At 40.8% G+C, this 23,358-nt stretch overlaps 2 protein-coding genes across 3 annotated transcripts in view; one reads left to right on the forward strand and one right to left on the reverse strand.

The window, feature by feature from the left end:
• Positions 1 to 23,358, forward strand: part of LOC133837838 (uncharacterized protein C2orf42 homolog) — a 139,796-nt gene that overhangs the window by 38,007 nt on the left and 78,431 nt on the right. Inside the window, exon 4 of one of the 2 annotated variants that reach the window (XM_062268741.1) lies at positions 1,791 to 1,873. The exons of the other annotated variant lie outside the window; for it this stretch is intronic. The gene's annotated coding sequence lies outside the window, so the exon portion shown is untranslated. Of the gene's footprint in view, positions 1 to 1,790; positions 1,874 to 23,358 lie in introns of those variants that run through there. 2 annotated transcript variants of the gene reach the window in all.
• LOC133837837 (tyrosine-protein phosphatase 99A) overlaps positions 1 to 23,358 on the reverse strand; it is a 110,193-nt gene that overhangs the window by 32,400 nt on the left and 54,435 nt on the right.

Raw genomic sequence — 23,358 nt, forward strand, 5'->3', positions numbered from 1 at the left:
TCCATGCGGGCCAAACATAAAAAGGGCTGCTGTTGCTCTTACTGATGCTGTTGCTGTTGTTGTTGCTGTGGTCCAAGCTCACGCCCAAATATTAATGAAATGATTTGAGTGGAGTTACGCTTATGCACGAATCTACTTAATTTTTTATTCCTTATTTCGTTTTTTTTTTTTTTTTTTTTGGCTTTATATTTTTGTGGCTTATTAAAAAGTTAAAAAACAGTTGGAGGTGTTGCCAGTGCTGCCACTGCTGCTGCTGTTGGTGTTGGTGTTGCGGTTGTGGCCTATTTGTGTGTTGGCCAAGTATGAACAAAATCATAAAACCCATCAAAATAATGTTAATTCATTAAGTGGCAGTAACTTGCTCCAGCGCCCAAGTGTAGGCTATAAAAATTTTACGCACAAAAGGCAGCCGCAAACGCAGTAGCAGCAACAGCAACAGCAGCAGCAGCTGAAGCAGCAGTAGCAACTCCAACAACAACATCGTCGTCGTCGTCATCATCTAAAGGACCTTAAGGAGCAGCCAGTGGCAAACAGAGAGAAATGTTTGGCGCCTTAGGTTAGGTTAGGCAAACTCCTCCACACAGCAGCAGCATGCAGTGAAAATGAATGATTTTTATTTATATTTTATGGTCTCTCTTTTCGGGGGGTCTGGTAATTAGAGAGCAGGTTTATGCCTTTGCCTGCCAGGTGTATATCATGCCATGGCAGCAACAGCAACAGCAACACAAACAATAGCAACAACAACATGAACAGCCAGCTAACAATAAACTCGAAAATTATGTGAATGAGTTTCTTAACTTATTTTTGGTTGTGAAACTGTTCCATAGGCTTCTGCTGCTGCTGTTTCTACACAACAACAACAACGCGGCGGAGAAAAAAAAAAGTTGCCCTCGGTTGGTTTTAGGCTCTCAAGATTTATATCTGGCACATGGCAGGCAAACAGGAACGACGGTAGTCAGGATGGTTGTCTGGCAATCTGACAGTCGCTCTCTCTCTGTCTCTGTCTCTCTCTTTCTCTGTCTTAGCATTGCGACCGCCAAACAAACAAAAAGTGAAACGAAACGAAACAAACAAGCAAAGTTAAATGAACAACTTTTGTGCATTATTTATCTGCAAAATGAAAACATGAGCACTAAGAACAAACAAGATCGTTTGCAGCATTCAATGCGACGACTGCCAAAATACTACTTGAAGTCAATTAAGTGTTGTTTGATAATTTGAAATGAGCAACAAATTTGAAAATTATTATAGTAGTTATATAAAATATAATAACCATAATAATTTTACAAAATTTTGCGACGATGGAGTGTTATTTGATTAATCGAAATAATTTTTTCGAAATTTATTTAGTATAGTCACGAGTTGATGACAAGCGAGAACAAATATCATAAAAATAATAAGTGTATAATATAATAAAATAAGTTAATTGAGTGTCATAAAAATGCTCAGTTCAATAGCAGTTATGGTATTTAATATGTATAAAATGTGGTAAAAATAATAGCAATAATAAGAATTTTTAGAATTTATGAGAAAACTGCCAAATGCTTTTTGAAACTACTTCAATTTAATTTGATTATTTAAGTAATAATTTTGCAATTTATTTTATGTTATACAAATATGAGTTCATAACCAAATTCATCATTTTATTGTCGTTATTAAGACGACTGCCAAATGCTTTTTGAAGTCAATTAAGTGACAAAGATAAGAATAACATTTATTTATTTGCTAGTACTCATTGTTTTTAGATTTAAATATGCACCTATAAATTTTTATTTATTATTTATTTACAGGACTGTTTCTCTGACTTTTCAAAACATCATTCAATTTTAATCGTTTTACTACTTTCAGCATCTTTCAATATGAAATTTAATTTATTTATTTGAAATAAAATGACTACGAAACTTTATTCAATATGAAATTTATCCTATTTATATAAAATTCAATATCTTCATATATATACTTGCTAACTAATATTAAACTAGTAGTTGCATACATTATTTAATATGTAAATGAATTTAGAAATAAAATAGTTTATTTACAGCACTGCTCCAATGACTTCTTTAAATTGTACTAAACTCAAAATGGCCAACTAATATTTTTGTGTATATTTAAAATGAAATTTCTTTAGATATCACTTGTCAACTAATACTCCTCGCTTTGAAATTCCTGTGAGCAGGGTGTGTGGCAAATCATAACCACAGCACTGCGGTAGACTGGTGGACCCAACGAGAAGAGAAGAGCGGAGAAGAGAAGAGAAGAAGAAGAAAGCCGCTTGCCAGCAGCAGATGAAACCGCTGTGTGCCACTTGGTGTGCTGCTGATGCTTCTACTCTCTGACTGATTATGAGCTTTTGTCTAAATGTGTATGTGTGTGTGTGTGTTTGTGTGTGGTAGCCACTCATTTAATATTTTATGACTTATCTCTTTTCTATTAAGATATTTTAATGCAGAACCGAAAATTGTGAAGAGCCAAAACCACAGCAGCAGCAAGCTGACTGCGCTTCGAGCGTTCTGAAGCTCCAAGCTCAGATGAGCGCCCATAAAATCTAATAAACATAAGTCACTGCCAGGCACACACACATATACACATTCATGTACGTGGGTGTATTGTGTATTGTTGTGGTTTTGGCATTTTATGAGTTGGCTTCAAACTCGTAAGATTTTTCCCTCCCCTTTTTTCTCGAGTTCAGCTTCATCGTTTCGTACTTTTATTGATACGCTCTGCTCGAGAAAAGTTACAACTTCGAGACAAGGTTTTTCTTTCCTTAGCTCAGGAGGAGAGTCCCGCAGGCTGCGATTTTTAATATGCATTAAAATTAATAAGAACACGTGTCGTCCTCAGCAGCATCATCGTGCTCACATCGTTTCTCGTTTCACGTTTCACGTTTCACGTTTTGCTTGTCGTCCTCATAATTCCATTTTATCGCGCACAAATTTTTATAGCAAAATGCCGCAGGCGTCGATTTTAAATAATGCTTCGCATTCGTCGTACTGCTTTTTTTTTGTTTGGTCCTTTCTCGGCCGTTCAGGCAAATAATAATGTGCAAGATATTTTGCGTTGATTTTGGCGCCATTTTGTTGGGTTGTTAATTTTATGCTCATGAGATAAGAAATTGTGACAAAAATGCTGGAAAATTGCTTCAAGGTAGCCCAGATTTATGGAAATAAAATTGCGTCATGTGATAAACGCTTCAAATGGATCCATTCGCTCGCTCCTTAATCATGCATACAATAGAACACACAAACACAAAGTGTGTGTGAGCCGAGCTTGCTTCGAATTGAATGGCAATCAAGTATTTAATTACAATATTCGTGCACACACTCACTCACAGGATAGAGAGACTGCAATATTGCTAGCTTGTATATCCTGGCAAATACGTGTCCCCATTTGGAATGTCCCCAAAATGATGTGGCTGCAACTGTGCAGCTGCTGTCAAGTCGAGTCGAGTCGAGTAGAGTTAATAATCTAATTCCAGTCATCGGTCTAAAAGCAATCATATTTGTGGCTTTGCAACTCATATTGCATTTGGTAGCAAACTGTGATGTTGCTCAGAGTTTTGCTTGCGCTTTTAGTCGCCTTTGATGCCAGAGTTTGATGCTTTGAGTTGCTCTTCGATTGAATTGCTCGATTGATGCACTCTTTATAGGTGATACTTTGATGTCATAACGAAATTTCCTACGTCGCTTAATCCGTATGGTGAAAAGTGCGCTCGGTTGACCAAAAACAAAATTAGTTGCATTACATCAGCAGCAGCAAAGAGCAGCGACAACAGCAGCAGCTGCAATAATAGCAGCGTCAGCGCAAATCTTTTTTTTCTCTCCCCCTTTTTTCCCTAACAAACATCATTACTCATACGCAGCGTGCGCGTGCGAGTTTGTGTGAAAAATAGCCACGAGTCACAGGTGGGCGTAATACAATTGCCACGCCCCAACACCATCATGTTACTACTACTATATGATGCTATGATATTTAAGCCACACTCCTCTCTGCTCCGCTTCGCGTTTGCTGCTGTTTAACCAACGAACAATAAAACGAAATTGAATTTTGCGCTTTTAATGGCAAACGCACAAAGCGAGTTGTGACCAAGGGGGGCCAAGGAGGTGTGTGTCAAATGGGAGGCGTGGATAATGGCGCTATCGCAGGTGTGTGTAGAGTGTGTGTTGTGTGTGCTCCACACGCACATTTAATGCAGTTTTTAGCCTTTGCCCTGGCTGTGCTATCAGACCAATTGCTGCTACCACAACAGCAGCAGCAGCAGCAAAAGCAAACGCAACAGCAGCAGCAACAACAACATGAAGCCAATTATATGCTGCACTTTTGACATTAAATTCGATTCAATTTATTTGCCGCCCTTTTTGGCCGCCGGCAGTAGCATCGCTGGGATTTTGAAGCGAACGTTGGTTGGCTGCTGCTGCTGCTGCTGTTACTGCATTCTGCGTTGCTTGCCGGTTATTGTTTTTGACATGGAATTTAATTTCATGCTCACAAACACCCACACAAATGCACACACACACACACACACAGATACAAAGAGGGGGCAAAAGAGTCGAATCGAGTTGAGTTGAGCGAGACCTGGCAGAAGAAACGCTTTTTTGGCATCGTTTCTTGTGCGAAACCAGCAGCAAAATAGAGGAAATTATGCGTTAAGTGCAAGTAAAAAAGCAAAACCCGAAATTGTTTTGTCCTTGCCTGAGCGAGCTGAACGAGAAAATATCCTGTGCTAAATGAAAATGTCATTCGAGCTACCTTTCTACAATGAGTATTTAGAAAGTGTTTTATTTTTATTAAAACTAAACAACCGCAAGGCACGAAACATAAAATGCATTTTCTTCAATTGTTTTGCATTCTTTGTGTTGGAAATTAATTCGTAAGTTGTGCATGGAAACTACAAAACTTAATTTCTCTTTCCCCTCCTTGCATGTGTTGTTGCAATCGAATTAAGGACAGTGTAACGTATGGCAAAACAAAAGCGCATCTCTCTCGTAACATGTAATTTCGGACGTATTCTAATTCCGAAAGCATTCAAGGCTTTTAATGATCAACATATCGCACAGCTCCCTCGCTTAATATCCGTTGACCAACTGCTGTTGATGCACCCCTCTTTACCTCCCACCCCCGTCAGGATAATATGGCGGAAGAATAGAGAACACAAACTGTGTGCAACTGAAAAATTTATGTTTTCTATTATGCAAACCAACTGTCTGCACATTTTCATATGTCACTCGCATTCCCATTGTTATGGTTGTTCCTCTCTCTCTCTCTCTCTCTCACTCTCGGTCTGGTTTTGCTGGTTTGGTGTTGTCGTCGTTGACTTAATGGCAGACGACATTGTGAACATAATGCTGACATAATAATATTTTTGTTGCTGCGATGATCTGCATGGCACTTCCCACGCTTCCCCCACTTCCCCCATCCACTTGTCGTTGGGTGTCGTTGTTGTTGCACTCTCAACGAAATGACTCGCAGCTGACTGACTGAATGACTGACTGTTTGGGTGACTGTCTGCTATAGAAAACTGTCGACTGCCTTGCCATTTGTCTGCGCCATTACTCACAGTGGCAATCTGCACTTGCAGCTTCCAGCTTCTATCCACATTTGAGCTTTTGCAATTTACTGCAGCTTCAATAAATTCCATAGGAAGCGTATTTTTATTGAAATATATTTTCCGATGTTTCGACGTACATCAGTAAATCTCGATCGAAAGACTACCGAGCAGCTTAATTACAATATTTAATTCTTGGAAATTTTCGCATTAAGTATACGCAGCTTTTGATGTTAGTTCTGCTGTCTAAGCTGCGTCAATAGCCCGCAGCCTTTTGGCTGACTTTTTAAGCTCAACACCTTTGTTAGTTGATGGGGGTAAAAAATTAATGAGAAAAATCTTTTATTAGCCAGCACGCAGAATAATAACTTAAGGCTAAAAGAAGTAGAACGTAAAACAAAGTAGAGAAATAAACGTTATAATTTTGCGCTTTAATAAGAACAAGTAAAGCTAGCAATTCTTATAGAATTTTGATGCTATAAATTTATAAAAACGTCTATATAATTGCTTCAGTTTTATACTTATAGCTTTAGTTATACTTTTGCATTTTAATAAAAGTAAGTAAAATGATTACTGAGATGTTTTAGGAATTCAATTTTTATGGTCGAAAACTATGAATATGTTTATTAATTGCTTTAGCTTTATGCTAATTGCAATTCATATTAGATAGCCAAAGAATGCCCAGCATATTGGCATTTATTATATGTATACTATATAAATAGATTTAAGGCAGCTCATATTGTTTTGGCCATCGGGGAAATATGCGTAAGAATCTATTGAATATTTTTTGTTGCCTCGCAAGATTAGAAAATATTCGATAAGGGGGTCATGAAGCTGAAACCAAAGGCTAAATTCAAATGTGTATCCTCTGGATGCCCTCAGACAACAACAAAAAGTCCTTCGCCATTGCTGTGGACAAGTGTTGAGCTCATTTTGCCTCTGTGTGTGTATGTGTGTGTGTGATGATATGCTTGTGATTGGAGCACGAAACCGAGACGTATGATGATGTTGATGACGACAACGTCGGCAACAACACGCAGATCCTCACACTCACACACACACACACTCGCACATATACAGTTGATGGGTTGGTTGGGGATAAAGAGATGGGGGGTGTCATAAACAACAGACAAGTTGCACATGCACTAGAGCATAACTACCCGTTACAGCACCATGCGAAAAATGCACATGTGTCAGTGTGTGTGTGTGTGTGTGCCATCGCCCTGGATGGATAAAGCAAAAAAGTCAGCAGAAGGCGGAGGATGGAGGAGCTGGCAAAGCCGTCATGGAGCCAGCCAGTCTGTGCATATTTTAACTCCCACAGGAAAAATTTCACAAGACAGTTTAGAAGCTATGACGAACATGTCGAGTGCTGAAGCCAGTGACGAGAACAGGGACATGGGGGAGGGAAGGGGAGGGGAGAGGAGGAGTGACTGTTGGATTGGCAGCGTAGCCAACAACTGTGACCAAACAATGTTGAAGCTTTGATGAACCTTAAAAGACAACAACAGCAGGCAGCAATGGCAGCAACACAACAGCACACTTACATTGAACAACAAGTAGAAGAGAAATATGACAAAATACTGTAAAGGCGGGGAGTGAGGAGGAGGGGAAGCAAAGCACAAGAGCACAGTGTGCATTGTAAAGTGTTTCCATCTCTGGCTGCAGCCCAGTGCAATGCCAACTGGGCGTATGAGTGTTAGAAATTGTGCACTATGGATGAATTGAAGTTCCAATGGGGTGTATATGTGTGTGTGTGGGTGGGTGGTGTGTGTGTGAGTTGCCTCGTCACTTTAAGCAAATAGAGATGAATGCGTCATGTGTGCTGCTGGGAACTGTAGAATAGAGTATATACATTGGCATATTTTATGCATGCTTTTACCACAAAAGACACTAGCAGCCAGCCCTTGAGCACCTGAGGGAGACAGAGAGAGAGAGAGAGAGAGAGAGAGAGAGAGAGTTGTGTTTGTGTGTGTGCACAACACACGCTGTCATGCTGCGGTCACAAAGAGTTTTACATTTGCTGCGAAAGCGTAAGCCATTTGGCACTCCAAGAGTTATGTCAATTTTTCAATTAATTGTTTATAGAATTTTATGCCATTGTTGTCTGAGTCAGACGTGCATAAACAATCGCCAGCTTAATCTCAAGCTTAAATGGTTGTACAATTAATTGGTAATTTCAAAATTTGTGGCACTTCAATGCAATCAGCATAAATTAATTGTTAAATCAATTAAAGTGCACAAAACCTGACAAATAACTATGCAAATCTGGCAATTGCATTTGCGCTTCGTTTACCGAATGATTGCGTTTTATTTTTGGTCACATTTTTGAGTGCAAATAAATTGAAAATTACAAGTGTGCTATTTAAAATGCAATTGTCAAATGCATATTCATATTTATTGTTTATTTATCTTAATGCGTTGCCAACATCTGATGCATCATCAATACTGTATGCACGACACGCCCAAAAAAAGTATGCAACACTTTTTCGAATTCACTTCCAGCTGCAGTTGTAGTTGTAGTTGTAGCTAAAACCCAGTTGCATGTTAAATTGTTGAACAGCTTTTAGCTGACATTTAGATTTATATGCTGGGCATGCTGCATGCTGGTCAAAAAGTTGCTATCGTTATAATTGATTAATTAAATCTCTGGTCTAGATAGCGTCTGTACAGAAAGCACACACCGAGATTCACACACACACTCATAGACGGACAGTTGCACATTTGGCTGGGAAAAGTTGAGGAAAAGTTGTCACAGCCAAAAAAAGTTTTTATAACAAATATTTTTGGCTTTTTGTTTTTATACTTTACATATTCTTGTTCGAGTTCGAGTTTGACATACGAGTTGAATTCTCATGTTGCTCACTTGTCAAGCTGTCAATTGGCACAAGACTGTCATGACATTCGCCCGCACACATGCAGAAGCAGACACACACAGGCACACACACAGAGAAAGACACAACAGCAAGTCGTCGTCGTCTGACTGATATGCCATTACATATATGGGCACTTGAAAAGTTTCAAATGAAATGTGCGCAAGTTGTGAGGGAGAGAATCCTCAAAACGCTGCAAGAGGCAACTCAGTTGCCTTGGCGACGTCTTTTTACTTGGCTCCCTCCGCCACCCTCCCACTCTCTAGCTGCGCAGTTTCTTGGCACGTTAACTGTAATCAGATTAATAATGGTAAACACTTGAAAAGGTATGCGAACGAACATTTTTGGCTTCGGTTAGTTTTGATTGAAAAACTGCAAATGCAACAGGGACACAACTGAGTTCGCAATTCACGTTCCAGGTAGATTAAATTTCATTTCTGAAGTTGAATTATTGACAACGGAAATTGATGTCATTGACTTGATGTTGCAACTGGCAACTGGCAACTGGCATCGCCACATTGCCGCACACATGACGCACAGGAGAGAGATGAGTTCAGTTCAGTTCAGCTCAGCTCAGCTGATTGTGATTAGTCGATTGTGCAACTGCAAAGTTGCGCAGTTTGATTGATTTATGTGTGCTGCTTTGACATTGGCACGCGTCTGGTTTATGGCACACAGACATCATCCAGTTAGATGTGGATGTGGATATGACTTTGCTTCATCTCTCGTTCTCAGTTAAATGAGCTGAAAGACGAGATGGCAAATCTTACATATAATTGAAAAGCTCTACAGAGATTTGTGAGTTCTCTCTTTCTATTGAATTCGAAAAGGGGAGATATTTTCAATTTAAGAAGCATCGACTTTAATGTACTATCAATATTGTTTGTTATTCATCGTTGTCGTTGTTTTTGGCTGTTTAAATAAATAAAACAACGCGTGTTTTCTCATGCGCATTAAAGCGTGCCAGTCCATATTTAATGCATAAAATAATTATGTATTTAGTTAAAGTATTTGCGATGCGCTGCGCTGCAGAGCCGCAAACTCAATCTATCAGATGGCTGGCTAATTTGCAAATATTTGCCTGCGGTCCAATGGGGCGTATGCGTGTTGTTGATTTAATGCCTTCTCTCGCTTTTTTTGCCCGCGCGGCGCGTGTTGTCAGCTCAGTGACAACTCTGCAAATTGGTTTGAGTCGATTGATAATTTTAATTAAGCGCTAATATTTTAATTTATTATTATTATGTTGATGTTGCAAGTTCATCGCGTTCGTGTGTTGGTGTTTGTGTGTATGTTCGCTTTTTATGTGTCAGGGTGTTGTGGCATTAGGCTGTCATTTTGCTATCTAGTCAATCAATGTTTACACATTGTACTTCCCACCGTTACCGTTACGTGCCACCGCAATGCCGCAACGCACGAGTTTTTCCGTTCTCCCCCTCGCTCACCCCGTCTCCCGTCTCTTTGCCCACATATGCAATATTAATTTGCTGCTATTTAATTTTATGAATTATTGATGCATATTCAGCTAAAATGCCCTGGCTTTTGTATGCCTCCCCTCCCTCCATTCCTTTGCTTTGCTTTGCTTAGGCAATTATGCCCAGGGATATTTTTATATATATTGCATTGAATTGTATAGTGAAATATAGCATAATAGACTCGCACTGCCCTCTTGTTATTTGTGGTTGATTTATGCGGTCGCTCAACCGGGGATTAGTTGGATTTACACACACAACACAACACATTCGTTGCTGCTGTGTTATTTGCAGTTCATTTCAATTAAAAATTACTCTGTTGTTGTTATAACTCACATGAAACCATACAACTGAGAAAAAAAGTCCGTGGCATAATTGACTGGTCGACTTACCTGCAATGAAATGGGGGAAAACGAGAGATGTTTTGATTAAGTAATTAAACCAAAAAGATGCTCAATAATAATTTTAATTTATATGCAATGCACAATCGATTGATATGTGAGCGCTTTATTAAACAGTGAAATAATGTGAAATATTTGTTGATATATTCGTAAAATGGATTTCCACATAATGAAAAGCTTCTCTATCTTAAAAGCGCGACCTTTCTATCAAGTGAAAGGACATTTGAAATTATATATTTTTCAATTTCAATCAGCGTTCACTTTTTTGGTCGCTTCCCTGGCGAATTCACAGGCTGGCACAAAAGTGTCCCTTTTCAGTCCAAGGAGAATGTGTGAAATTTAATATTTGTGTTGCCAGACACACACACGATATACAACAAAAGCAATGCGTTGAGTAAATAAGGCAAGCAAAAAGGCAAAGGGCGAAGAAGATGGGGCAAAAAAGTATCCCTGGTAAGTTGAGCGCCAAGTCTTGGCGGCTTAGCGGCAAAATCAATGACACAATAAATATTTGTGCAACGCTTAAGCTTCGAGTGTTTAAGGCTGTGCGCAACAAGAAGACCAAGCTCTGATATATAGATGGATAACCAGATATATGTATGCTATAGCTGCATATAGCAGTAGTAGTTGTAATATGCTGTACAATATATATTTATAGTTATTTATATAGAGAGCGAGAGCGAATATGTGCAGGGTCTCTGGGCTTGTCTAGGGATTCAGCTTTAGAGGCAGCGCTTTAACAGCAACTGCCACTAAGCACACACATACAGATGAGTGTATACGTATGAGTGTGTGTGTGTGTGTGTGTGTGCTGTAAGCCATCTTGGAAATGGTTCGCTCGCTTATTTGAAGTTTATTTCTTCTTTAGTCTGCATTTATATTCGGCAAACTTGCTGCTTCTTTTTCTCTTTTTCTATACCCGATACCCATGTGGTAGAAGGGTATTATAATTTTGTGCCGGCAGGAAATTTGTGTAACAGGCAGTAGGTTTCTCCGACACTATAAAGTATATACGTATATTTTTGATCTGCGAGATTATATAGCTGTGACCGTCTGACTGTCTGTCTGTCCGTATGAACGCCTAGATCTGAGAGACTAAATGAGCTATCTATTATTTTTTGACTGTACTTATAGTGAGTGTTTTTCAAATTATTGCCACGCCTACTTTCGCCCTCACAAATCGAAAAGAATCGCTGACAATCAGGTATATTTAGTATTTTTTGTGTATATTTTAAGTTTAATTGTACACAAATATACCGAAAATATCATTCGGTATATTTTCCGGTATATCGATTCGGCATATTTAAAGAAATATACCAAACTGTTTTGCGTTCGCTATATTTTTAGTATGTGTGATGTTTATTATTTGGTGTGTTTATAGAAATATACCACACAGTTTTTGCTTTGGTATATTTTAAGTATGTGCTTTGGTATACTGTTTTGCTTTTATTCAAAATGGGTAGCGCGTATCTCAAAGTCGGGCACATTCGACTGAGCTGTCTTATTTGCTTTTTTGCGACTGTCTTGCAAAATTTAAGTGTGCCATGACGTAGGTATATATATATAGATACGTGTGTGTGTGTGTGTGTGTGTGTGTGTCAGTAGCGCGCATGTTTATTGCACTTTGGGGAATATCACTCCTGACCCAACCAAACCCATGCCAAGTGAGCCCAACCAACAACTCAACTCGATTCGACTCGCCTCGTTTCGTTTCGCCTCGCCTCGCTTCGCCTTGACTTCACTTGGTTTTGCCTTGTGTAAGGCAAAACGTCGCTTAATGTGGCAGAAAAATGTGTAAATTACGTCGAAGCTAAAGAGAGAAAAACTCTGTCTCTATCTTTCACTCAGTGTGTGTGTTGAGTTCGTGTGTGTGTCACAAGTAAATTGAAAAATGTAGCGCATTGTAAAAATGGAGAAAAGTGTTGCAAATTAAATAAAAACGGCAAATGGCAAGAGATATACGAGATGTGTGTGCGCGTGTGTGTGAGAGTGTGTGTGTTGCATTGGGCACAATATTATAAAGAATATGAGCTAAGCTTTAGCTTTTCTTTATTTTGTTTGGCACTTGAGGGGAAAGTGTTTGATGTGTAGAACGTTGCCAAAGGGCAGTAAAAGCGATTGGATATCTGTTGCAAAATTATTGTGGGGAAAACCCTTTCTGTCTCCGTCTCCGTCTATCTCTAGCATCTGGCTTAAACAGTTTATGAATATTTCTTCACTGAAGGGAGCAAAGTTGATGTCAGCTACTATGTATCACATTTGGGATTCACCCTGTGGAAGTGGAAGCAATGAATTGTCGCACTACAAATTTGATGATGGTGGCATATAAAAATCATTGCATTGTTGCAAAAGTTGCAATCGAATGAGCACACAAAAGGGAGCAGCACACAACGCAACGAAAAACATAACAAATCAGTGCCAAAAAATGCAAGTAATAACTCAACAGACTCGTCCTGTCTCATTGTATTCTCATTTTTATACCCCAATTTTATTGCTCATCATGCGCATTGCGGTTCCGTTCTGTCCGTTTCCTAGAAATACTACTACTACGACTATTTGATGTAGTTTTTTTGTCTTGCTGTATTTTTTATCTCGTTTTATGGGCTTCCCGTATTCCGTATTTCGATATTTGTTTTGTTTTGCACACACAGAAACACCTCTTGCATCAACCAACAAATAGTTATTTTTTGTGTTGCAGTTGTTTGTGTTATTTTCGTTTAACGGAAGGCACAAATATCATGCGCGAAAAATCAGAATGTTGTTTATGTGATTTATGAGCCACTAAGGAAGAGATGGACAGGGGGAAGGGAGGAGAAAATAATACTCGTAGAAGCGGTTTTGGAGGAGGTGTCTCTGCGACCCTTTGGCAGTTGCAAATGCCAGCCATGAAGCACATATGAAGAGTGTTTCTGCCAAATGAAATGCGCATAAAAGTCAAACAGCCAACGTGATACTCGTGCAACGCACACAATACACAACACACACAACATGCAACGTACAAAGTGCAACGTGCAACACAGCAGTGCGGCACCTTTACAGCTGTGCACTCTTAACCCACTGACAAACTGATGGACAGCTCAATTCCCAAAAAAATCTCCCACAGCTGCTGTTTCTGGCTTGCGCACACTGCAAACACTTTCATAAATAAACACACAATAAAATTGCAAAATGGAAAATGTGGAAAATGTTGTTGCATATTCATACAAATTTTGTTTTTCATTTTGATTTTGATTTTCTGACTAACTGGACAAACCTCTAACAAGGACAAGGCGGGAGCGTTTATATTTTAATTACAAGTTTTTTTCCCTACAACTTTCTGTCAATCAATGGGCGAGCAAAAGTTTTTCAATTTTGCAGCAACAAATAGCTAACAATGGCTGTTTATATACACTCTCTCTCTATATATATATATATACACTCTATAGCCGATTCAATCAATATGGAACACAATTGGTCCATTCACACGCCCATTTGGCAACTGTGTGGAGTCATCAGCTTCAGCTTCAGCTTCAGCCTCAGCTACCAGCTTCAGCGCCTTTTTTTATGTGACCCCGCTGTGCTGTGTTGATGGTGCTGCTGCTGCTTGTTGCCCTTGTCCTTGGCTCTTGTTGGATGCTGTCCACTTCAGGCCAGTTCGGTTCTGTTCGGTTCGGTTCAGTTCAGTCCAGTTGAGTTGAGTTCAGTTTGGCCAACTTTTGCTAACAAAAAATTAATTTAAAAACTTATTTCAATATCAAAGTGGGCCCAAAGTAGAGGCCAGAGTGAAAGCTAAAGCTAAAGCTGAAGGCATCGCATCACCCACAACGAAAGCGGCACAAAGCGTGTAACATTTTAATAAGATTAAAATGAAAATGTCGTAACAGTTTTTCCTTTTCGCTGTGCGCACAAAAAAAAGTGTATAAAACGGGACACAAGAATTGAAAACGATGTGCGAAAATTGCCACCAAAAGTCGCCTGTTATCTTTTATTTTATTTTTTTTGCGTTCTCTCTATTTTTGCCACGTTTTTTCAATATTGTGCAAGAAAGTTGCCTAAGTAAATCGATAAAAGAATGTTGATGAATTCGATAATACTAAGGAATAAATATATAATTGCATTAGATCATCTTATATAGAAATAATTATGACATACTTCTTGGAATGCAAAAGTAATTGAGCACTTATGAAGATAGAAAATAATAATAATCATATTACATATTTGTCGTGTCGATTTCCACGAACGCAGCTCACAATGTTTGCTGATTAAAGAAATTAATTAAATGTCCGAAAAACGTCAAGGAAACAAAGCAATAAATGGGGGAAGCCCCTGGTAGACAGACTCGACTCGAGTCGACTCGAAAGTTACACAATAAAAAGGTTCTTGAAAAATGAGGGAAGCGAAATGGACTTGAAGACAATTATTTACAATGCGATGTGTTTAAGTCAACAAACATGAAGAAACTACACAAAGATACAAGTGTTTGTGTGCACTCAGCGAGTGTGCGAGTGTGTGTCTGTGTGTGTGTAAGTGTAAGTGTGTGTATCTTAAGCCAATAACACTAATTCTCAAGCAAGCAAAGAACAGCGCGGATGCTGAAAAATTGAAGTAGCAGCAAAAGAGCCTGGCAACAGCATTTGCCACGCACAAATTGAAAATGGAGGCGGAGGCAGCGGGGTGAGGGTGGCGTGGTGAGAACTTCACAACATGCCACATGGCTGCAAAGTATTGCGACATAAAATGGCGAAAGTAATGCAAGCATTGCAATGGGGCAACAACTGGGGGCGTGCCGCATAAAAAGTAGTAAGCAAGCAGCAGGAACGAAGCTGAGCTGGTGAAAAAGAATTGCTGGAAATCATTCAACGAGCGGCAACATAAAAGCTGAGCGCTTGGGTGGAACCCAAAACCCGCACCAGGACAAGACGTCACGACGTTGCAGCAACACTAGCTGCTAATGTTGCAGCTGCTGTTGTTGTTGCTGCACTTTCACCACACTCAAGAGCGTGCACATTTTTGGCACAATACAACAAAATTGATTTGAAACATGCATCATTATCAACATCGTCGACAGAGTTCACTCCACTCCCTTACTCCTCCCCCCCCATGCTCTCCCCTGTCGCCTCTCAATCGTGCAACCTCTTGAGGCACTTACTTAGTGTTGCTGCTCCTTGCTGTTGATGCTGTTGCTGTTGATGCAACCCTAGCACGTTGCTGCTTGCTGCTTGCTGCAAAGCTTGTGTCATTCAATTCAATGGGGCTCATTCATTCAACGTTTTGCAACTCATATGAAACAGCAATTGAAGGATCATTAGCTGCAAGCTTTTAGTGTGGCTGCCAGACAACGTTGCGTATGAGTAATGTATGCACTCCATTTACATTGATTTGCCATAGCAATGAGTGTGTGTGTGTGTGTGAGCAGTAAATAGCTGCTTCACATTGGGGAAACATTTTGCTTAATTCACACTTTAAGCTGCTTAAAGCTCCTTAAAGCTCCTTAAAGCTGCTTCCAACAGCTAAGCTTGGAGAGAGAAATAGCATGCGAAGTTCTAACTTAAACATTGGATTATTATGTTACTGCAAGAAACAGTTTGTAAATATCATTGCTAGCTACTTCAATTAGCTGCAGAACAAAAAATAACGTATACGACTGGAGTGACTGGGAAGAAAAATCGATACTAAGCGCAGATCTGTGCTAATTTGACAGCTTTGTTGTTCCTGCCACAACATCACGTACACTAATGCGACAAAAGCGCAACGAGCAGCAAAATGTTTTAAGAATTTACTTAGCCCAATGCCTTGTGTTGGCTTATTTCTGGTTTTGCTTCGACAGGCTGCGTGTATGTTATGTAGATTTTCTTACGCTTTTTCTGCCATGGCTCTTGGCCTGGCCCTACTTTATTTGCATTCCGTGTGCCACATCCGTTGCTGTTTCCTGGCGTTTCTTTAAGCGCAAAATATTTTCCGCTGCTCAACTGACAAAGAGGCAAAGCAGCAGCAGTAACTGCGGCAACAGCTGTGTGGCAGGCGGAGGGCAAAATGTTGAAAATAATATTTGGCACGCGTGCCTTTTGGCCGCGTGCACGCTGTCGTATACGTATTTTGCGCAGTTTAAACATTGGCAAAACAGAGGCCCGGCAATCTAAACCACAACTTTTTGCCAAAATGCAGAACGGAGCTCGAGTGCTTAGGTGGAGGAGTGGAGAAAGAGGGGAAGCGAGGAAGGGAAGCATCCCTTGCGGCTGCTGCGGCAAATGCGGCAGCCGCCTGTCAAATACATGCTGCCAGCGTCGCGTCGCGTCGCCGACAACGTCGACGTCGACGCATCGAGTGATGTGTTTATACATTTCGGGAAATGACAGAAATTGAATAAAAATTTATGCGCCGCGCTCCTCAACTGTCACATGACAGTGTGTGGCAGCGTGGCAGCGTATGAACGTGCAACCGCATACAGGAAACCAAAAGAGAAAGGCGAAAAATTTACGTAGCATATCCCTCAACGCACAGGATGCAGAGGTTGTGTTGCAAGGTAGAAGCGTGCCACAGTTTCGAATATGTGCGAAGGTCATTTTTTACGTGCGTATGCATGTGTGTGTGTGTGGCAGTTAAATGCCCCAAAGAATTGCGTGCAGTCTGTGTGGTCGGCAAAAAGCTGCACATTTAATTCGATTTACTTGTGTGACAGCAACAACACAGTTATGCTTAGTCTGAGAGCGGGAATTTAATACGAACTTTAAATCTCCCACTCTCTCTCTCTCTCTCAAATTGTTTTCAATTTTCTAATGTAACCTTCTCGTACTTTATTTTAATGAAAACACAAAAAAAAGAGAAACGCTTTCATTAAAGCTTTATGTGGCTCTTCTCGTGGCAGCCACATAAAGTGCCGCAGCAGCCACGCCTTCCGGCCGCAGCATGCAAAATTTTATGGTTCGCGTTGGTTTATTGTTCGTGCATTATTCTGCGCTGACTTTAATATTACACTATATAAAGTATTTTTTTATTTTACTTGCATTTTATTGTTGATGGCAAACTTTTAAAAGGCTTCGCCTCCACAAGGATAACGAATGGCGAACAAAAGGCGTTTGCTCGCTCTCTGCTCTGCTCTGCTCTGTGACACGCTACGGCAACCATGTCATATGGCCATGTTTCATAATGTTGCTTAATGTTTGCTGCTTTTGAATATTGCTACAGCAACCGCATGCCACAAATGCTTAAATCAAATTAACGCATCTTGACTGCCAAAGAATATGTTTTAAGCTTGTCGCGAAATGCACGCGAAGTGGGCGTCGTTAAGTATGTCATTCATTAGTCTTTGCTTTCGCTATTGACTACCTTTGAGTATGGGATTAATGGAGCAACTCGCCTGCAGCAGCATCGTATTTGATGAGAGATGATTGCGGTGGCAAACAGCTTTAACAGATGGCCAAGAGGCTGGCTAAACATGTGCAACAGCTGCGGAAGCTGCCATGTTGTGCACTGAGGGGATATATTGTTAAACAGGATTTCCAGGCTACAAGGCATTTAACAAAATGTTGCAAAAGAAATGACAACAACACTAAACAAATGCAGCTGCAACTCTCTCTAGACATCGCTGCACAGTGGCACGTTGGCAATCTTTAAGAGCAACGCAAATACCTTTTGCAGTCTGACTTTGATGTTGCACCACTGTGAATGCATTTGTCGAGTTGAGTCGAGTTGAGTCGAGTCGTTGGTGGGCGTGTCATCGAGACAGTTGGAGTTGTAATACCAGCACAAGCAGCATGCAGCACATTTCAAATGCAAATGTGTTTGTGGTGTAAATGCAGTTTTACAAAATATTTTATATAGCCGAGCGGACACAGACACAGACAGGGTTAGATATGGAGAAAGAGACGGAGAGAGCGGAGAGAGGGAAATTCGTCTACACAATGTGCATAAAATTTGCAGGATTTACATTTTAAAAACGCAGCAGCCAAGGGGAGGGAGCGGACAAGGGGGAATGGCTGGCTGCCACATTGCGATACAGACGGAGAGTGCTGTTGGTTTGCAAATGCGGTTTTAACGCTTTACGATTGCGACAACAGCAACGGCGTCTGCGCGAAGACATTTGCCAAGCAATGCAATTTGGCTAAGTGCGTTTGAGGCTGTCTAAGCAAGCAGCGAGGGGAGCGAAGGGAGTTAGAGACGTGGTGTCGACAAGCAAGTGCTATAAATGAAAATGAATGTGTTGGTATGTGTTTGCTTCTCTCTCTCTCTCTCTCTCTCTTATATGGGCAATCAGTTCAAATCGTGTGTCTAGCCTAGGCCTAAGCTAAAGTGTGTTGCCTACTTTCCAGCGCTGCTTACATAACTTTGCTTGGCAACCCGCAACTCTGGCAACTTGCAACTGGCAGTTGCCACTTGGCACATGGCACATTGCTGCATAAATCTACGCCTGTCCGGGCTCATTTTATAACGAGCTTTAGGCATTTAGATAAATTTCAAAGCTGATTTGCTAAAGCCACGACTCTCGCAGTTGGTTGCAGGGGGGCGTTTGGGGCACGCCCATTTAGCGTTAAGTGTGCAGAGTTTTGTGTGTGGGCCAGCAAACTAACCACATGAAAGTCGTTTTAGTTACAACTACACTACTACAGAGACACACACAAATGCATATGTGCAACATGACATGCTGAAGTTGAGTGGCAGAGAAAGATAGAGAGCGAGAGCGAGAAAAGCAGAGACAACCACTGGAGACTCAGACACACACACTTTGGGGCCACGCCTGAGCCACAGTCGGCTGGCAGAACCTTAACCGAGTTAGGTGGAGACAAACAACTAAAAGTGCCGCACAATATGGAGCAAGGGGATGGCGAGCAAGAGCAAGAAGTGTAAAGAATGCCACTGACAATGTACAAAGTGCAAAACTAATTTTACAGAGTGTAGCTTGCAGCAGCAGCAGCAGAAGCAGAAGCAGCAGCAGTGGCAGTTGCAGCAACAACAGCAGCAACAGCATGCGGAGACAAATGCGCAACAGCCTGAAGAGTCACGGAGTCCTGGCAACATGCTGCGATTGTGTATGTCTATGTGTGTGTGTTGTGCATTGGACATGCCCGAAGCAGTTACTGGAACAAGCTTAAAGAGAAATCTATCATACGTCATGTTGTGCAATTGCCACACTCCATGACACGCTCCGACTTTATGCGTTTTGTATTTGTTGTGCAGCCTTTAAATTGCATTGACATCGATTGTTGTTGTTGTTGTTGTTGTCGCACTGATAAATGAAAACCATTTTCCAAATAGACTGCATAAATGCATACGCAAGCGTTTGTGTGTTTGTTGTTTGTGGAGTAATAATAATAGTATTATGTGTATGTCCTTTAACTCTCGTGTGAACCCCGACAAAACGTCCATCATAATGTGCAGTTGACAGTTGATGGGTTTGAATCCATTTGATTAAGTATTGTTTGTTACTTAATTGCTGAGATTTGTTTAGTTTAAGCCGATTACAGCTGACCACAATTTGTTAAAAGCTTTTGCTTGTGGTCGGACAGGTGTTTGCTCAATTATGGTAATCGCTAGACATGCAATGCATTCAGCCAGTCAGTCACTCAGTCAGTTGGCCGGACGGTCTATCAAATGCTGCCTCGAAGGGCAGACAGACAATCAAAAGAACAACGTCGCCAGCAGGCATATCAAGCACACACTCACACACACACTGAACTTTAACCTTACCACTTGTGAAACCCATCAATGCAACCCCCCCAAAAAAAAGGAAAGAAAAAGAAAAGTAAAATCAAGAAAAAAAGGGCGAGTGAAAAGTTGGGAAAAAAATGTAATCAAGCACGTAACTTGCACAAATTTTCTGCACTTTTGCCAAGCCAAAAAGGCGGCAGGCGGCGAAACAGCAAAAGACCCACAGGACCTAGACGACAAAACACACACTCAGAAAGTGTGTGTGAGAGAGAGAGAGAGAGAGAGATAAAAAGAGGTTTCAGGCTCGCTGGCATACGCACGAAAGGACAGAGAGACAGCCAAAGGACAACATCCACATACACACTCATTCATTGAGGAGATGGATGCTAGACGAGGTGGCCTCAAAAGATTTCCTGTGCGTTGTTTGACGGCGCCCGAAAACTCCAATCCTTTTGACTATGAACTTTACTTCTTTCGCATTTCATTTTTTCTGCTGCTCCCATTCTCATTGTTGCGCAACACACACACACACACACACATAGAACGAAAGTCAAAAGACAAGTTAAAGACTTTAAAATCCTGCGTCGATAAAGTGATTGAGAGTGTGTGTCGTAAGCCGGAGGGTAAATTTGTCAAAAAGTTCAATGGAGTCATTGTGAGCTACACATCGTCGAGACAGGTGGATGAGCTGCACCCACATTCGCATTCCCGCACGCAGGCAAACAACACAAAAAAAAAACAACAAAAAATGGAGGCAGGGATTGCGCCAAATCAAATGAAACTGATCCTGGCATAGACACGTCGAGGAAGAGAAGAGTCTCGAAGATTATTCGAGTGAGAGAGTGAATAGGAAATGGAAGCGCGCAAATCAAAAGGAAATCTAAGCAGAGGCAAATGCCAGGCGCATTGCCAAAATGCGCAGACATGATATGAAATTATTTGTCAACGCCATTTTCAACAACTTTTCCAACATTTCATTTCGTTTTCATTTTTGGCATGCGCCACATTTTGGCTTGCGGTCACAAGAGTGGGGAGAACGGGAGGGAGAGAGAGGACGGCGTATGCCTTCTTACTTTTTACATTTTGAATTTCGTGTTTCTATTTCCAGTTTCAGTTTCAGTTAAAGCTTGATTTTTATTTCGTTTTTTATGCGATGGAATTGCATGCCAAACGGCGCAGACATGCAATGACAGCCATCGAACTGGAGCGCAAAAGTTGTGATTGCTTTCAAATGTTTTATTAGCTTACTACTCTATATATAGGTAGTATATGTATATTTGGGACAGACAAGAATAACAGCGCGCCGGTTGCATTGCGGTTGGCTGCACAAATGTGTGCATAAGATATGCGGCAACAATATTATGGCAATAGTTGGGCGATCCGATAAGTCACGCCCACTCTACACAATTTCCATTTCCCCGTAGTTGTGTAAGTCAATATCTATTCTACCTGCATTTAATAACAAAGTAAATAAGATTAACTGGGGCTGAAACTACACAACGATGATGATACATATTAATTAAATTGTAAACTAATCAGGCATTTACTCTGCATTGTTGCCACAATATTGTTAATTAACTAATTGATACTGTACGAGTAAGTTCAATTAAAATGTATGCGTCTCGTCATGTCTCGTCTCGCTGGAAATTCAATTAAAGTTCTGTTGAAATCAATACACCTGAGTCCGGTTAACTTTAGCTTGCCGCCCATTACTCTTTTTTCTCTCTCATCAATTTCCTTTTAGTTCTTCTGCGTTGCCTGCTAAAATTTTTGGTTGCCGCGCACATTAATTTCATCTGTTTACAGCTTTCTTCTTCAACTTTTTGTGTGTAAGTGGTTTATGCTGGGAATGAAATGCACCAGGTCAGCTGCTCTCTCTCTCTCTTGCTCTTCTTAGATCTTTAGCGATGGCGGCGGCTGCTTCAAACAAAACTGTGTGCAAACAGGAAATAACGGTAACGCTGCTTCATTTCCGCTTTTATTAAAACATACTTTTCGCGTTGTATCTCATCCGTTTCGCTGCTGCTCTGCTCTGCTCTGCTTCTTTTCGTTAACTGCAACCATCTTTCTGTTTGCCAACCTCGTTGTCCTTGCGCCATGTTTTTGCTGTTGCTGCTGTTTTTCTTGTTCATGTTGTTGTTGTTGTTTTGTCACATCCGTTAGCCGCCCGCACTTTCTCAGTGGCAAAACTTGTTCGCTGCTCTCTGTTTGATGGTTTTCTATCTTTTCAGTTGCGCTCGGTTCTTTTTTTTTGCTATTTTTTGGCGCAGCTTTTGCGGCTGGCGCTTTAAAAGCAGTCAGCGGATGTTTGGGGCCACCTTTTCTGGTCGGGGCATGCAAACAGCTTCCACACAGCCTCCCGTGCTTAGCCGCAACTAGTTGAAAGTAGCCAAAGGTAATTAATTTTGTTGCTGCAAGTTTTATACGAGCAGGCAAAGGAGTTGCTAGCTAGAAGCTGCTGGTTTTGTGTGCCATCCTCAAGGCAAACAAGGCAGCTCGTGCCATTAAACCGCGAAACTCTCAGCTCAACTGAACTCTCAACTCAACTCCTCAGCTCCTAGCTCCTAACTCCTAACTCCTCAGCTCAGCTTAGTTTAGTTGAGTCAGGTGACGTTGCATTTGGCCGCGAGCCTTTGACAGTCGTTTTTTGGCGCAAATGGATTTCACCATTTACTTTCGTCCTCATTTAGAATGAGTGGCCGCAATTTTATACGTTTCCTTTTGCGCTTTGGTTTTTCATCAAACTCGTTTTTCGAAATTCAGCGAATTACTTAAGCAGCTGCACAGTCGCTTTTCTACATTTTCCCCGCTGCACTTTGGCTGCACATGTCTATTAATTTTCACGCTCCCTCCCACAAAATGTTTTGGGGGCGTTGACAGCCTGATAAATGACTGTGAACAATTTGACTTGCAGCTAAATGGAACAAAGCATCTAATGAAGCAGACGAAGTGATGACGCTGATTTTGTGAAGTTAAAGATGTTAAATTCAATTATTAAATAATTTCTTCTGAATTCATTCTCTGACGTATTTATAAATAAAAGATTCTTTGTTGTTTCTAAGCTGCTTCTTGTGCTGGAGCTAATGTGTTTCCTGGAAGTACATTTGACAGATTATCTCAGCACAAAAGCAAAGCGTTTCTCTTTTTTAAAAATAAGTCAAGACATTGGGTCAGCAACTGACACAACAACACTCTTCGGGCTTTTGTCTTCTGTGATGGACACCTATTCACCTGTTTTGTCTGGCCTTTCGAGGTGACCTCTCTGCTAAATCCTAAGGCCATATCGGAAAAGAAAATGTTACTGTCATTGCTTGGAAACATGACGCGTTAAAGTTAAAAGTTGTTGCAGGGCCACATCGCCACAAGAGTATGACAGGGCCAAAAGTAAAACTACGCAAGTGAAATGAAAACGAAACGAAACGCATCGCAACGAAACCAAAACCCAACGA

Source organism: Drosophila sulfurigaster, chromosome 2R (genome assembly GCF_023558435.1).
Source record: "Drosophila sulfurigaster albostrigata strain 15112-1811.04 chromosome 2R, ASM2355843v2, whole genome shotgun sequence".
NCBI lineage: Eukaryota > Metazoa > Arthropoda > Insecta > Diptera > Drosophilidae > Drosophila > Drosophila sulfurigaster.